We start from the raw sequence: 19,841 nt of genomic DNA, 5'->3' as shown, positions 1-19,841 counted from the left end.
AGGATGGCACGGACATCATCTACGACAGTAATTTTAAAACCGATAATGTCAATTGTGACATCACTGATGATGTCATAATTGATTTTAACCTTTTTTCAAAACTGTAAATTTGACGATTCTGAACTCACGGATGGCACGGACAGCATCTACGACAGTAATTTTAAAACCGATTATGTCAATTGTGACATCACTGATGATGTCATAATTGATTTTGACCATCTTTTCAAAACTGTAAAATTGACGCTTCTGAACTCACGGATGGCACAGACATCATCTACGACAGTAATTTTAAAACCGATTATGTCAATTGTGACATCACTGTTGATGTAATAATTGATTTCGACATCTTTTCAAAACTGTGAAATTGATGCTTCTGAACTCACGAATGGCACAGACATCATCTACGACAGTAATTTTAAAACCGATAATGTCAATTGTGACATCACTGATGATGTCATAATTGATTTTAACCATCTTTTCAAAACATTAAAATTGACGCTTCTGAACTCACGGATGGCACGGACATCATCTACGACAGTAATTTTAAAACCGATTATGTCAATTGTGACATCACTGATGATGTCATAATTGATTTTAACCATTTTTTCAAAACTGTAAAATTGACGCTTCTGAACTCACGGATGGCACGGACATCATCTACGACAGTAATTTTAAAACCGATAATGTCAATTGTGACATCACTGATGATGTCATAATTGATTTTAACCATCTTTTCAAAACTGTAAAATTGACACTTCTGAACTCACGGATGGCACAGACATCATCTACGACAGTAATTTTAAAACCGATTATGTCAATTGTGACATCACTGATGATGTCATAATTGATTTTGACCATCTTTTCAAAACTGTGAAATTAATGCTTCTGAACTCACGAATGGCACGGACATCATCTACGACAGTAATTTTAAAACCGATAATGTCAATTGTGACATCACTGATGATGTCATAATTGATTTTAACCATCTTTTCAAAACTGTAAAATTGACGCTTCTGAACTCACGGATGGCACGGACATCATCTACGACAGTAATTTTAAAACCGATTATGTCAATTGTGACATCACTGATGATGTCATAATTGATTTTAAGCATCTTTTCAAAACTGTAACTTTGACGATTCTGAACTCACGGATGGCACAGACATCATCTATGACAGTAATTTTAAAACCGATTATGTCAATTGTGACATCACTGATGATGTCATAATTGATTTTGACCATCTTTTCAAAACTGTAAAATTGACGCTTCTGAACTCACGGATGGCACAGACATCATCTACGACAGTAATTTTAAAACCGATTATGTCAATTGTGACATCACTGATGATGTCATAATTGATTTTAACCATCTTTTCAAAACTGTAAAATTGACGCTTCTGAACTCACGGATGGCACGGACATCATCTACGACAGTAATTTTAAAACCGATAAAGTCAATTGTGACATCACTGATGATGTCATAATTGATTTTAACCATCTTTTCAAAACTGTAAATTTGACGATTCTGAACTCACGGATGGCACGGACATCATCTACGACAGTAATTTTAAAACCGATTATGTCAATTGTGACATCACTGATGATGTCATAATTGATTTTGACCAACTTTTCAAAACTGTAAAATTGACGCTTCTGAACTCACGGATGGCACAGACATCATCTACGACAGTAATTTTAAAACCGATTATGTCAATTGTGACATCACTGATGATGTCATAATTGATTTTGACCATCTTTTCAAAACTGTAAAATTTACGCTTCTGAACTCACGGATAGCACAGACATCATCTATGACAGTAATTTTAAAACCGATTATGTCAATTGTGACATCACTGATGATGTCATAATTGATTTTGACCATCTTTTCAAAACTGTAAAATTGACGCTTCTGAACTCACGGATGGCACAGACATCATCTACGACAGTAATTTTAAAACCGATTATGTCAATTGTGACATCACTGATGATGTCATAATTGATTTCGACATCTTTTCAAAACTGTGAAATTGATGCTTCTGAACTCACGAATGGCACAGACATCATCTACGACAGTAATTTTAAAACCGATAATGTCAATTGTGACATCACTGATGATGTCATAATTGATTTTAACCATCCTTTCAAAACTGTAAAATTGACGCTTCTGAACTCACGGATGGCACGGACATCATCTACGACAGTAATTTTAAAACCGATAATGTCAATTGTGACATCACTGATGATGTCATAATTGATTTTAACCATCTTTTCAAAACTGTAAATTTGATGATTCTGAACTCACGGATGGCACAGACATCATCTATGACAGTAATTTTAAAACTGATTATGTCAATTGTGACATCACTGATGATGTCATAATTGATTTCGACATCTTTTCAAAACTGTAAAATTGATGCTTCTGAACTCACGAATGGCACGGACATCATCTACGACAGTAATTTTAAAACCGATAATGTCAATTGTGACATCACTGATGATGTCATAATTGATTTTAACCATCTTTTCAAAACTGTAAAATTGACGCTTCTGAACTCAAGGATGGCACGGACATCATCTACGACAGTAATTTTAAAACCGATAATGTCAATTGTGACATCACTGATGATGTCATAATTGATTTTAACCTTTTTTTCAAAACTGTAAATTTGACGATTCTGAACTCACGGATGGCACGGACATCATCTATGACAGTAATTTTAAAACCGATTATGTCAATTGTGACATCACTGATGATGTCATAATTAATTTTGACCATCTTTTCAAAACTGTAAAATTGACGCTTCTGAACTCACGGATGGCACAGACATCATCTACGACAGTAATTTTAAAACTGATTATGTCAATTGTGACATCACTGATGATGTCATAATTGATTTTGACCATCTTTTCAAAACTGTGAAATTGATGCTTCTGAACTCACGAATGGCACGGACATCATCTACGACAGTAATTTTAAAACTGATTATGTCAATTGTGACATCACTGATGATGTCATAATTGATTTTAACCATCTTTTCAAAACTGTAAAATTGACGCTTCTGAACTCACGGATGGCACGGACATCATCTACGACAGTAATTTTAAAACCGATAATGTCAATTGTGACATCACTGATGATGTCATAATTGATTTTAACCATCTTTTCAAAACTGTAAATTTGACGATTCTGAACTCACGGATGGCACGGACATCATCTACGACAGTAATTTTAAAACCGATTATGTCAATTGTGACATCACTGATGATGTCATAATTGATTTTGACCATCTTTTCAAAACTGTAAAATTGACGCTTCTGAACTCACGGATGGCACAGACATCATCTACGACAGTAATTTTAAAACCGATAATGTCAATTGTGACATCACTGATGATGTCATAATTGATTTTAACCATCTTTTCAAAACTGTAAATTTGACGATTCTGAACTCACTGATGGCACGGACTTCATCTACGACAGTAATTTTAAAACCGATTATGTCAATTGTGACATCACTGATGATGTCATAATTGATTTCGACATCTTTTCAAAACTGTGAAATTGATGCTTCTGAACTCACGAATGGCACAGACATCATCTATGACAGTAATTTTAAAACCGATAATGTCAATTGTGACATCACTGATGATGTCATAATTGATTTTAACCATCTTTTCAAAACTGTAAAATTGACGCTTCTGAACTCACGGATGGCACGGACATCATCTACGACAGTAATTTTAAAACCGATAATGTCAATTGTGACATCACTGATGATGTCATAATTGATTTTAACCATCTTTTCAAAACTGTAAATTTGACGATTCTGAACTCACGGATGGCACAGACATCATCTATGACAGTAATTTTAAAACCGATTATGTCAATTGTGACATCACTGATGATGTCATAATTGATTTCGACATCTTTTCAAAACTGTGAAATTGATGCTTCTGAACTCACGAATGGCACGGACATCATCTACGACAGTAATTTTAAAACCGATAATGTCAATTGTGACATCACTGATGATGTCATAATTGATTTTAACCATCTTTTCAAAACTGTAAAATTGACGCTTCTGAACTCACGGATGGCACGGACATCATCTACGACAGTAATTTTAAAACCGATAATGTCAATTGTGACATCACTGATGATGTCATAATTGATTTTAACCTTTTTTTCAAAACTGTAAATTTGACGATTCTGAACTCACGGATGGCACGGACATCATCTATGACAGTAATTTTAAAACCGATTATGTCAATTGTGACATCACTGATGATGTCATAATTGATTTTGACCATCTTTTCAAAACTGTAAAATTGACGCTTCTGAACTCACGGATGGCACAGACATCATCTACGACAGTAATTTTAAAACCGATAATGTCAATTGTGACATCACTGATGATGTCATAATTGATTTTGACCATCTTTTCAAAACTGTGAAATTGATGCTTCTGAACTCACGAATGGCACGGACATCATCTATGACAGTAATTTTAAAACCGATAATGTCAATTGTGACATCACTGATGATGTCATAATTGATTTTAACCATCTTTTCAAAACTGTAAAATTGAAGCTTCTGAACTCACGGATGGCACGAACATCATCTACGACAGTAATTTTAAAACCGATAATGTCAATTGTGACATCACTGATGATGTCATAATTGATTTTAACCATCTTTTCAAAACTGTAAAATTGACGCTTCTGAACTCACTGATGGCACGGACTTCATCTACGACAGTAATTTTAAAACCGATTATGTCAATTGTGACATCACTGATGATGTCATAATTGATTTCGACATCTTTTCAAAACTGTGAAATTGATGCTTCTGAACTCACGAATGGCACAGACATCATCTACGACAGTAATTTTAAAACCGATAATGTCAATTGTGACATCACTGATGATGTCATAATTGATTTTAACCATCTTTTCAAAACTGTAAAATTGACGCTTCTGAACTCACGGATGGCACGGACATCATTTACGACAGTAATTTTAAAACCGATAATGTCAATTGTGACATCACTGATGATGTCATAATTGATTTTAACCATCTTTTCAAAACTGTAAAATTGACGCTTCTGAACTCACTGATGGCACGGACTTCATCTACGACAGTAATTTTAAAACCGATTATGTCAATTGTGACATCACTGATGATGTCATAATTGATTTTGACATCTTTTCAAAACTGTGAAATTGATGCTTCTGAACTCACGAATGGCACAGACATCATCTACGACAGTAATTTTTAAACCGATTATGTCAATTGTGACATCACTGATGATGTCATAATTGATTTTAAGCATCTTTTCAAAACTGTAAAATTGACGATTCTGAACTCACGGATGGCACGGACATCATCTACGACAGTAATTTTAAAACCGATTATGTCAATTGTGACATCATTGATGATGTCATAATTGATTTTAACCATCTTTTCAAAACTGTAAATTTGACGATTCTGAACTCACGGATGGCACGGACACCATCTACGACAGTAATTTTAAAACCGATAATGTCAATTGTGACATCACTGATGATGTCATAATTGATTTTAACCATCTTTTCAAAACTGTAAAATTGACGCTTCTGAACTCACGGATGGCACAGACATCATCTACGACAGTAATTTTAAAACCGATTATGTCAATTGTGACATCACTGATGATGTCATAATTGATTTTAACCATTTTTTCAAAACTGTAAAATTGACGCTTCTGAACTCACGGATGGCACGGACATCATCTACGACAGTAATTTTAAAACCGATAATGTCAATTGTGACATCACTGATGATGTCATAATTGATTTTAACCATCTTTTCAAAACTGTAAAATTGAAGCTTCTGAACTCACGGATGGCACGGACATCATCTACGACAGTAATTTTAAAACCGATAATGTCAATTGTGACATCAATGATGATGTCATAATTGATTTTAACCATCTTTTGAAAACTGAAAATTTGACGATTCTGAACTCACGGATGGCACGGACATCATCTACGACAGTAATTTTAAAACCGATTATGTCAATTGTGACATCACTGATGATGTCATAATTGATTTTGACCATCTTTTCAAAACTGTAAAATTGACTCTTCTGAACTCACTGATGGCACGGACTTCATCTACGACAGTAATTTTAAAACCAATTATGTCAATTGTGACATCACTGGTGATGTCATAATTGATTTCGACATCTTTTCAAAACTGTGAAATTGATGCTTCTGAACTCACGAATGGCACAGACATCATCTACGACAGTAATTTTAAAACCGATAATGTCAATTGTGACATCACTGATGATGTCATAATTGATTTTAACCATCTTTTCAAAACTGTAAAATTGACGCTTCTGAACTCACGGATGGCACGGACATCATCTACGACAGTAATTTTAAAACCGATAATGTCAATTGTGACATCACTGATGATGTCATAATTGATTTTAACCATCTTTTCAAAACTGTAAATTTGACGATTCTGAACTCACGGATGGCACGGACATCATCTACGACAGTAATTTTAAAACCGATTATGTCAATTGTGACATCACTGATGATGTCATAATTGATTTTGACCAACTTTTCAAAACTGTAAAATTGACGCCTCTGAACTCACGGATGGCACAGACATCATCTACGACAGTAATTTTAAAACCGATTATGTCAATTGTGACATCACTGATGATGTCATAATTGATTTTGACCATCTTTTCAAAACTGTAAAATTGACGCTTCTGAACTCACGGATGGCACAGACATCATCTACGACAGTAATTTTAAAACCGATTATGTCAATTGTGACATCACTGATGATGTCATAATTGATTTTGACCATCTTTTCAAAACTGTGAAATTGATGCTTCTGAACTCACGAATGGCACGGACATCATCTACGACAGTAATTTTAAAACCGATTATGTCAATTGTGACATCACTGATGATGTCATAATTGATTTTGACCATCTTTTCAAAACTGTAAAATTGACGCTTCTGAACTCACGGATGGCACAGACATCATCTACGACAGTAATTTTAAAACCGATTATGTCAATTGTGACATCACTGATGATGTCATAATTGATTTTAAGCATCTTTTCAAAACTGTAAATTTGACGATTCTGAACTCACGGATGGCACGGACATCATCTGCGACAGTAATTTTAAAACCGATTATGTCAATTGTGACATCATTGATGATGTCATAATTGATTTTAACCATCTTTTCAAAACTGTAAATTTGACGATTCTGAACTCACGGATGGCACGGACACCATCTACGACAGTAATTTTAAAACCGATTATGTCAATTGTGACATCACTGATGATGTCATAATTGATTTTGGCCATCTTTTCAAAACTGTAAAATTGACGCTTCTGAACTCACGGATGGCACAGACATCATCTACGACAGTAATTTTAAAACCGATTATGTCAATTGTGACATCACTGATGATGTCATAATTGATTTTAACCATTTTTTCAAAACTGTAAAATTGACGCTTCTGAACTCACGGATGGCACGGACATCATCTACGACAGTAATTTTAAAACCGATAATGTCAATTGTGACATCACTGATGATGTCATAATTGATTTTAACCATCTTTTCAAAACTGTAAAATTGAAGCTTCTGAACTCACGGATGGCACGGACATCATCTACGACAGTAATTTTAAAACCGATAATGTCAATTGTGACATCAATGATGATGTCATAATTGATTTTAACCATCTTTTGAAAACTGAAAATTTGACGATTCTGAACTCACGGATGGCACGGACATCATCTACGACAGTAATTTTAAAACCGGTTATGTCAATTGTGACATCACTGATGATGTCATAATTGATTTTGACCATCTTTTCAAAACTGTAAAATTGACGCTTCTGAACTCACTGATGGCACGGACTTCATCTACGACAGTAATTTTAAAACCAATTATGTCAATTGTGACATCACTGATGATGTCATAATTGATTTCGACATCTTTTCAAAACTGTGAAATTGATGCTTCTGAACTCACGAATGGCACAGACATCATCTACGACAGTAATTTTAAAACCGATAATGTCAATTGTGACATCACTGATGATGTCATAATTGATTTTAACCATCTTTTCAAAACTGTAAATTTGACGATTCTGAACTCACGGATGGCACGGACATCATCTACGACAGTAATTTTAAAACCGATTATGTCAATTGTGACATCACTGATGATGTCATAATTGATTTTGACCATCTTTTCAAAACTGTAAAATTGACGCTTCTGAACTCACGGATGGCACAGACATCATCTACGACAGTAATTTTAAAACCGATTATGTCAATTGTGACATCACTGATGATGTCATAATTGATTTTGACCATCTTTTCAAAACTGTGAAATTGATGCTTCTGAACTCACGAATGGCACGGACATCATCTACGACAGTAATTTTAAAACCGATAATGTCAATTGTGACATCACTGATGATGTCATAATTGATTTTAACCATCTTTTCAAAACTGTAAATTTGACGATTCTGAACTCACGGATGGCACGGACATCATCTACGACAGTAATTTTAAAACCGATTATGTCAATTGTGACATCACTGATGATGTCATAATTGATTTTGACCATCTTTTCAAAACTGTAAAATTGACGCTTCTGAACTCACTGATGGCACGGACTTCATCTACGACAGTAATTTTAAAACCAATTATGTCAATTGTGACATCACTGATGATGTCATAATTGATTTCGACATCTTTTCAAAACTGTGAAATTGATGCTTCTGAACTCACGAATGGCACAGACATCATCTACGACAGTAATTTTAAAACCGATAATGTCAATTGTGACATCACTGATGATGTCATAATTGATTTTAACCATCTTTTCAAAACTGTAAATTTGACGATTCTGAACTCACGGATGGCACGGACATCATCTACGACAGTAATTTTAAAACCGATTATGTCAATTGTGACATCACTGATGATGTCATAATTGATTTTGACCATCTTTTCAAAACTGTAAAATTGACGCTTCTGAACTCACGGATGGCACAGACATCATCTACGACAGTAATTTTAAAACCGATTATGTCAATTGTGACATCACTGATGATGTCATAATTGATTTTGACCATCTTTTCAAAACTGTGAAATTGATGCTTCTGAACTCACGAATGGCACGGACATCATCTACGACAGTAATTTTAAAACCGATAATGTCAATTGTGACATCACTGATGATGTCATAATTGATTTTAAGCATCTTTTCAAAACTGTAAATTTGACGATTCTGAACTCACGGATGGCACGGACATCATCTACGACAGTAATTTTAAAACCGATTATGTCAATTGTGACATCATTGATGATGTCATAATTGATTTTAACCATCTTTTCAAAACTGTAAATTTGACGATTCTGAACTCACGGATGGCACGGACACCATCTACGACAGTAATTTTAAAACCGATTATGTCAATTGTGACATCACTGATGATGTCATAATTGATTTTGGCCATCTTTTCAAAACTGTAAAATTGACGCTTCTGAACTCACGGATGGCACAGACATCATCTACGACAGTAATTTTAAAACCGATTATGTCAATTGTGACATCACTGATGATGTCATAATTGATTTTAACCATTTTTTCAAAACTGTAAAATTGACGCTTCTGAACTCACGGATGGCACGGACATCATCTACGACAGTAATTTTAAAACCGATAATGTCAATTGTGACATCAATGATGATGTCATAATTGATTTTAACCATCTTTTGAAAACTGAAAATTTGACGATTCTGAACTCACGGATGGCACGGACATCATCTACGACAGTAATTTTAAAACCGATTATGTCAATTGTGACATCACTGATGATGTCATAATTGATTTTGACCATCTTTTCAAAACTGTAAAATTGACGCTTCTGAACTCACTGATGGCACGGACTTCATCTACGACAGTAATTTTAAAACCAATTATGTCAATTGTGACATCACTGATGATGTCATAATTGATTTCGACATCTTTTCAAAACTGTGAAATTGATGCTTCTGAACTCACGAATGGCACAGACATCATCTACGACAGTAATTTTAAAACCGATAATGTCAATTGTGACATCACTGATGATGTCATAATTGATTTTAACCATCTTTTCAAAACTGTAAATTTGACGATTCTGAACTCACGGATGGCACGGACATCATCTACGACAGTAATTTTAAAACCGATTATGTCAATTGTGACATCACTGATGATGTCATAATTGATTTTGACCATCTTTTCAAAACTGTAAAATTGACGCTTCTGAACTCACGGATGGCACAGACATCATCTACGACAGTAATTTTAAAACCGATTATGTCAATTGTGACATCACTGATGATGTCATAATTGATTTTGACCATCTTTTCAAAACTGTGAAATTGATGCTTCTGAACTCACGAATGGCACGGACATCATCTACGACAGTAATTTTAAAACCGATAATGTCAATTGTGACATCACTGATGATGTCATAATTGATTTTAACCATCTTTTCAAAACTGTAAATTTGACGATTCTGAACTCACGGATGGCACGGACATCATCTACGACAGTAATTTTAAAACCGATTATGTCAATTGTGACATCACTGATGATGTCATAATTGATTTTGACCATCTTTTCAAAACTGTAAAATTGACGCTTCTGAACTCACTGATGGCACGGACTTCATCTACGACAGTAATTTTAAAACCAATTATGTCAATTGTGACATCACTGATGATGTCATAATTGATTTCGACATCTTTTCAAAACTGTGAAATTGATGCTTCTGAACTCACGAATGGCACAGACATCATCTACGACAGTAATTTTAAAACCGATAATGTCAATTGTGACATCACTGATGATGTCATAATTGATTTTAACCATCTTTTCAAAACTGTAAATTTGACGATTCTGAACTCACGGATGGCACGGACATCATCTACGACAGTAATTTTAAAACCGATTATGTCAATTGTGACATCACTGATGATGTCATAATTGATTTTGACCATCTTTTCAAAACTGTAAAATTGACGCTTCTGAACTCACGGATGGCACAGACATCATCTACGACAGTAATTTTAAAACCGATTATGTCAATTGTGACATCACTGATGATGTCATAATTGATTTTGACCATCTTTTCAAAACTGTGAAATTGATGCTTCTGAACTCACGAATGGCACGGACATCATCTACGACAGTAATTTTAAAACCGATAATGTCAATTGTGACATCACTGATGATGTCATAATTGATTTTAAGCATCTTTTCAAAACTGTAAATTTGACGATTCTGAACTCACGGATGGCACGGACATCATCTACGACAGTAATTTTAAAACCGATTATGTCAATTGTGACATCATTGATGATGTCATAATTGATTTTAACCATCTTTTCAAAACTGTAAATTTGACGATTCTGAACTCACGGATGGCACGGACACCATCTACGACAGTAATTTTAAAACCGATTATGTCAATTGTGACATCACTGATGATGTCATAATTGATTTTGGCCATCTTTTCAAAACTGTAAAATTGACGCTTCTGAACTCACGGATGGCACAGACATCATCTACGACAGTAATTTTAAAACCGATTATGTCAATTGTGACATCACTGATGATGTCATAATTGATTTTAACCATTTTTTCAAAACTGTAAAATTGACGCTTCTGAACTCACGGATGGCACGGACATCATCTACGACAGTAATTTTAAAACCGATAATGTCAATTGTGACATCACTGATGATGTCATAATTGATTTTAACCATCTTTTCAAAACTGTAAAATTGAAGCTTCTGAACTCACGGATGGCACGGACATCATCTACGACAGTAATTTTAAAACCGATAATGTCAATTGTGACATCAATGATGATGTCATAATTGATTTTAACCATCTTTTGAAAACTGAAAATTTGACGATTCTGAACTCACGGATGGCACGGACATCATCTACGACAGTAATTTTAAAACCGATTATGTCAATTGTGACATCACTGATGATGTCATAATTGATTTTGACCATCTTTTCAAAACTGTAAAATTGACGCTTCTGAACTCACTGATGGCACGGACTTCATCTACGACAGTAATTTTAAAACCAATTATGTCAATTGTGACATCACTGATGATGTCATAATTGATTTCGACATCTTTTCAAAACTGTGAAATTGATGCTTCTGAACTCACGAATGGCACAGACATCATCTACGACAGTAATTTTAAAACCGATAATGTCAATTGTGACATCACTGATGATGTCATAATTGATTTTAACCATCTTTTCAAAACTGTAAATTTGACGATTCTGAACTCACGGATGGCACGGACATCATCTACGACAGTAATTTTAAAACCGATTATGTCAATTGTGACATCACTGATGATGTCATAATTGATTTTGACCATCTTTTCAAAACTGTAAAATTGACGCTTCTGAACTCACGGATGGCACAGACATCATCTACGACAGTAATTTTAAAACCGATTATGTCAATTGTGACATCACTGATGATGTCATAATTGATTTTGACCATCTTTTCAAAACTGTGAAATTGATGCTTCTGAACTCACGAATGGCACGGACATCATCTACGACAGTAATTTTAAAACCGATAATGTCAATTGTGACATCACTGATGATGTCATAATTGATTTTAACCATCTTTTCAAAACTGTAAATTTGACGATTCTGAACTCACGGATGGCACGGACATCATCTACGACAGTAATTTTAAAACCGATTATGTCAATTGTGACATCACTGATGATGTCATAATTGATTTTGACCATCTTTTCAAAACTGTAAAATTGACGCTTCTGAACTCACTGATGGCACGGACTTCATCTACGACAGTAATTTTAAAACCAATTATGTCAATTGTGACATCACTGATGATGTCATAATTGATTTCGACATCTTTTCAAAACTGTGAAATTGATGCTTCTGAACTCACGAATGGCACAGACATCATCTACGACAGTAATTTTAAAACCGATAATGTCAATTGTGACATCACTGATGATGTCATAATTGATTTTAACCATCTTTTCAAAACTGTAAATTTGACGATTCTGAACTCACGGATGGCACGGACATCATCTACGACAGTAATTTTAAAACCGATTATGTCAATTGTGACATCACTGATGATGTCATAATTGATTTTGACCATCTTTTCAAAACTGTAAAATTGACGCTTCTGAACTCACGGATGGCACAGACATCATCTACGACAGTAATTTTAAAACCGATTATGTCAATTGTGACATCACTGATGATGTCATAATTGATTTTGACCATCTTTTCAAAACTGTGAAATTGATGCTTCTGAACTCACGAATGGCACGGACATCATCTACGACAGTAATTTTAAAACCGATAATGTCAATTGTGACATCACTGATGATGTCATAATTGATTTTAAGCATCTTTTCAAAACTGTAAATTTGACGATTCTGAACTCACGGATGGCACGGACATCATCTACGACAGTAATTTTAAAACCGATTATGTCAATTGTGACATCATTGATGATGTCATAATTGATTTTAACCATCTTTTCAAAACTGTAAATTTGACGATTCTGAACTCACGGATGGCACGGACACCATCTACGACAGTAATTTTAAAACCGATTATGTCAATTGTGACATCACTGATGATGTCATAATTGATTTTGGCCATCTTTTCAAAACTGTAAAATTGACGCTTCTGAACTCACGGATGGCACAGACATCATCTACGACAGTAATTTTAAAACCGATTATGTCAATTGTGACATCACTGATGATGTCATAATTGATTTTAACCATTTTTTCAAAACTGTAAAATTGACGCTTCTGAACTCACGGATGGCACGGACATCATCTACGACAGTAATTTTAAAACCGATAATGTCAATTGTGACATCACTGATGATGTCATAATTGATTTTAACCATCTTTTCAAAACTGTAAAATTGAAGCTTCTGAACTCACGGATGGCACGGACATCATCTACGACAGTAATTTTAAAACCGATAATGTCAATTGTGACATCAATGATGATGTCATAATTGATTTTAACCATCTTTTGAAAACTGAAAATTTGACGATTCTGAACTCACGGATGGCACGGACATCATCTACGACAGTAATTTTAAAACCGATTATGTCAATTGTGACATCACTGATGATGTAATAATTGATTTTGACCATCTTTTCAAAACTGTAAAATTGACGCTTCTGAACTCACTGATGGCACGGACTTCATCTACGACAGTAATTTTAAAACCAATTATGTCAATTGTGACATCACTGATGATGTCATAATTGATTTCGACATCTTTTCAAAACTGTGAAATTGATGCTTCTGAACTCACGAATGGCACAGACATCATCTACGACAGTAATTTTAAAACCGATAATGTCAATTGTGACATCACTGATGATGTCATAATTGATTTTAACCATCTTTTCAAAACTGTAAATTTGACGATTCTGAACTCACGGATGGCACGGACATCATCTACGACAGTAATTTTAAAACCGATTATGTCAATTGTGACATCACTGATGATGTCATAATTGATTTTGACCATCTTTTCAAAACTGTAAAATTGACGCTTCTGAACTCACGGATGGCACAGACATCATCTACGACAGTAATTTTAAAACCGATTATGTCAATTGTGACATCACTGATGATGTAATAATTGATTTTGACCATCTTTTCAAAACTGTAAAATTGACGCTTCTGAACTCACTGATGGCACGGACTTCATCTACGACAGTAATTTTAAAACCAATTATGTCAATTGTGACATCACTGATGATGTCATAATTGATTTCGACATCTTTTCAAAACTGTGAAATTGATGCTTCTGAACTCACGAATGGCACAGACATCATCTACGACAGTAATTTTAAAACCGATAATGTCAATTGTGACATCACTGATGATGTCATAATTGATTTTAACCATCTTTTCAAAACTGTAAATTTGACGATTCTGAACTCACGGATGGCACGGACATCATCTACGACAGTAATTTTAAAACCGATTATGTCAATTGTGACATCACTGATGATGTCATAATTGATTTTGACCAACTTTTCAAAACTGTAAAATTGACGCCTCTGAACTCATGGATGGCACAGACATCATCTACGACAGTAATTTTAAAACCGATTATGTCAATTGTGACATCACTGATGATGTCATAATTGATTTTGACCATCTTTTCAAAACTGTAAAATTGACGCTTCTGAACTCACGGATGGCACAGACATCATCTACGACAGTAATTTTAAAACCGATTATGTCAATTGTGACATCACTGATGATGTCATAATTGATTTTGACCATCTTTTCAAAACTGTGAAATTGATGCTTCTGAACTCACGAATGGCACGGACATCATCTACGACAGTAATTTTAAAACCGATTATGTCAATTGTGACATCACTGATGATGTCATAATTGATTTTGACCATCTTTTCAAAACTGTAAAATTGACGCTTCTGAACTCACGGATGGCACAGACATCATCTACGACAGTAATTTTAAAACCGATTATGTCAATTGTGACATCACTGATGATGTCATAATTGATTTTAAGCATCTTTTCAAAACTGTAAATTTGACGATTCTGAACTCACGGATGGCACGGACATCATCTACGACAGTAATTTTAAAACCGATTATGTCAATTGTGACATCATTGATGATGTCATAATTGATTTTAACCATCTTTTCAAAACTGTAAATTTGACGATTCTGAACTCACGGATGGCACGGACACCATCTACGACAGTAATTTTAAAACCGATTATGTCAATTGTGACATCACTGATGATGTCATAATTGATTTTGGCCATCTTTTCAAAACTGTAAAATTGACGCTTCTGAACTCACGGATGGCACAGACATCATCTACGACAGTAATTTTAAAACCGATTATGTCAATTGTGACATCACTGATGATGTCATAATTGATTTTAACCATTTTTTAAAAACTGTAAAATTGACGCTTCTGAACTCACGGATGGCACGGACATCATCTACGACAGTAATTTTAAAACCGATAATGTCAATTGTGACATCACTGATGATGTCATAATTGATTTTAACCATCTTTTCAAAACTGTAAAATTGAAGCTTCTGAACTCACGGATGGCACGGACATCATCTACGACAGTAATTTTAAAACCGATAATGTCAATTGTGACATCAATGATGATGTCATAATTGATTTTAACCATCTTTTGAAAACTGAAAATTTGACGATTCTGAACTCACGGATGGCACGGACATCATCTACGACAGTAATTTTAAAACCGATTATGTCAATTGTGACATCACTGATGATGTCATAATTGATTTTGACCAACTTTTCAAAACTGTAAAATTGACGCCTCTGAACTCACGGATGGCACAGACATCATCTACGACAGTAATTTTAAAACCGATTATGTCAATTGTGACATCACTGATGATGTCATAATTGATTTTGACCATCTTTTCAAAACTGTAAAATTGACGCTTCTGAACTCACGGATGGCACAGACATCATCTACGACAGTAATTTTAAAACCGATTATGTCAATTGTGACATCACTGATGATGTCATAATTGATTTTGACCATCTTTTCAAAACTGTGAAATTGATGCTTCTGAACTCACGAATGGCACGGACATCATCTACGACAGTAATTTTAAAACCGATTATGTCAATTGTGACATCACTGATGATGTCATAATTGATTTTAACCATCTTTTCAAAACTGTAAAATTGACGCTTCTGAACTCACGGATGGCACAGACATCATCTACGACAGTAATTTTAAAACCGATTATGTCAATTGTGACATCACTGATGGTGTCATAATTGATTTTAAGCATCTTTTCAAAACTGTAAATTTGACGATTCTGAACTCACGGATGGCACGGACATCATCTACGACAGTAATTTTAAAACCGATTATGTCAATTGTGACATCATTGATGATGTCATAATTGATTTTAACCATCTTTTCAAAACTGTAAATTTGACGATTCTGAACTCACGGATGGCACGGACACCATCTACGACAGTAATTTTAAAACCGATTATGTCAATTGTGACATCACTGATGATGTCATAATTGATTTTGGCCATCTTTTCAAAACTGTAAAATTGACGCTTCTGAACTCACGGATGGCACAGACATCATCTACGACAGTAATTTTAAAACCGATTATGTCAATTGTGACATCACTGATGATGTCATAATTGATTTTAACCATTTTTTAAAAACTGTAAAATTGACGCTTCTGAACTCACGGATGGCACGGACATCATCTACGACAGTAATTTTAAAACCGATAATGTCAATTGTGACATCACTGATGATGTCATAATTGATTTTAACCATCTTTTCAAAACTGTAAAATTGAAGCTTCTGAACTCACGGATGGCACGGACATCATCTACGACAGTAATTTTAAAACCGATAATGTCAATTGTGACATCAATGATGATGTCATAATTGATTTTAACCATCTTTTGAAAACTGAAAATTTGACGATTCTGAACTCACGGATGGCACGGACATCATCTACGACAGTAATTTTAAAACCGATTATGTCAATTGTGACATCACTGATGATGTCATAATTGATTTTGACCAACTTTTCAAAACTGTAAAATTGACGCCTCTGAACTCACGGATGGCACAGACATCATCTACGACAGTAATTTTAAAACCGATTATGTCAATTGTGACATCACTGATGATGTCATAATTGATTTTGACCATCTTTTCAAAACTGTAAAATTGACGCTTCTGAACTCACGGATGGCACAGACATCATCTACGACAGTAATTTTAAAACCGATTATGTCAATTGTGACATCACTGATGATGTCATAATTGATTTTGACCATCTTTTCAAAACTGTGAAATTGATGCTTCTGAACTCACGAATGGCACGGACATCATCTACGACAGTAATTTTAAAACCGATTATGTCAATTGTGACATCACTGATGATGTCATAATTGATTTTGACCATCTTTTCAAAACTGTAAAATTGACGCTTCTGAACTCACGGATGGCACAGACATCATCTACGACAGTAATTTTAAAACCGATTATGTCAATTGTGACATCACTGATGATGTCATAATTGATTTTAAGCATCTTTTCAAAACTGTAAATTTGACGATTCTGAACTCACGGATGGCACGGACATCATCTACGACAGTAATTTTAAAACCGATTATGTCAATTGTGACATCATTGATGATGTCATAATTGATTTTAACCATCTTTTCAAAACTGTAAATTTGACGATTCTGAACTCACGGATGGCACGGACACCATCTACGACAGTAATTTTAAAACCGATTATGTCAATTGTGACATCACTGATGATGTCATAATTGATTTTAACCATTTTTTCAAAACTGTAAAATTGACGCTTCTGAACTCACGGATGGCACGGACATCATCTACGACAGTAATTTTAAAACCGATAATGTCAATTGTGACATCACTGATGATGTCATAATTGATTTTAACCATCTTTTCAAAACTGTAAAATTGAAGCTTCTGAACTCACGGATGGCACGGACATCATCTACGACAGTAATTTTAAAACCGATAATGTCAATTGTGACATCAATGATGATGTCATAATTGATTTTAACAATCTTTTGAAAACTGAAAATTTGACGATTCTGAACTCACGGATGGCACGGACATCATCTACGACAGTAATTTTAAAACCGATTATGTCAATTGTGACATCACTGATGATGTCATAATTGATTTTGACCATCTTTTCAAAACTGTAAAATTGACGCTTCTGAACTCACTGATGGCACGGACTTCATCTACGACAGTAATTTTAAAACCAATTATGTCAATTGTGACATCACTGATGATGTCATAATTGATTTCGACATCTTTTCAAAACTGTGAAATTGATGCTTCTGAACTCACGAATGGCACAGACATCATCTACGACAGTAATTTTAAAACCGATAATGTCAATTGTGACATCACTGATGATGTCATAATTGATTTTAACCATCTTTTCAAAACTGTAAATTTGACGATTCTGAACTCACGGATGGCACGGACATCATCTACGACAGTAATTTTAAAACCGATTATGTCAATTGTGACATCACTGATGATGTCATAATTGATTTTGACCATCTTTTCAAAACTGTGAAATTGATGCTTCTGAACTCACGAATGGCACGGACATCATCTACGACAGTAATTTTAAAACCGATAATGTCAATTGTGACATCACTGATGATGTCATAATTGATTTTAAGCATCTTTTCAAAACTGTAAATTTGACGATTCTGAACTCACGGATGGCACGGACATCATCTACGACAGTAATTTTAAAACCGATTATGTCAATTGTGACATCACTGATGATGTCATAATTGATTTTGACCATCTTTTCAAAACTGTAAAACTGACGCTTCTGAACTCACTGATGGCACGGACTTCATCTACGACAGTAATTTTAAAACCAATTATGTCAATTGTGACATCACTGATGATGTCATAATTGATTTCGACATCTTTTCAAAACTGTGAAATTGATGCTTCTGAACTCACGAATGGCACAGACATCATCTACGACAGTAATTTTAAAACCGATAATGTCAATTGTGACATCACTGATGATGTCATAATTGATTTTAACCATCTTTTCAAAACTGTAAATTTGACGATTCTGAACTCACGGATGGCACGGACATCATC

The sequence above is a fragment of the Crinia signifera genome, chromosome 9 (assembly GCF_055691185.1).
Source record: "Crinia signifera chromosome 9, ASM5569118v1, whole genome shotgun sequence".
Taxonomy (NCBI): Eukaryota; Metazoa; Chordata; class Amphibia; order Anura; family Myobatrachidae; genus Crinia; species Crinia signifera.
Note: the sequence above shows the minus strand (reverse complement) of the source record.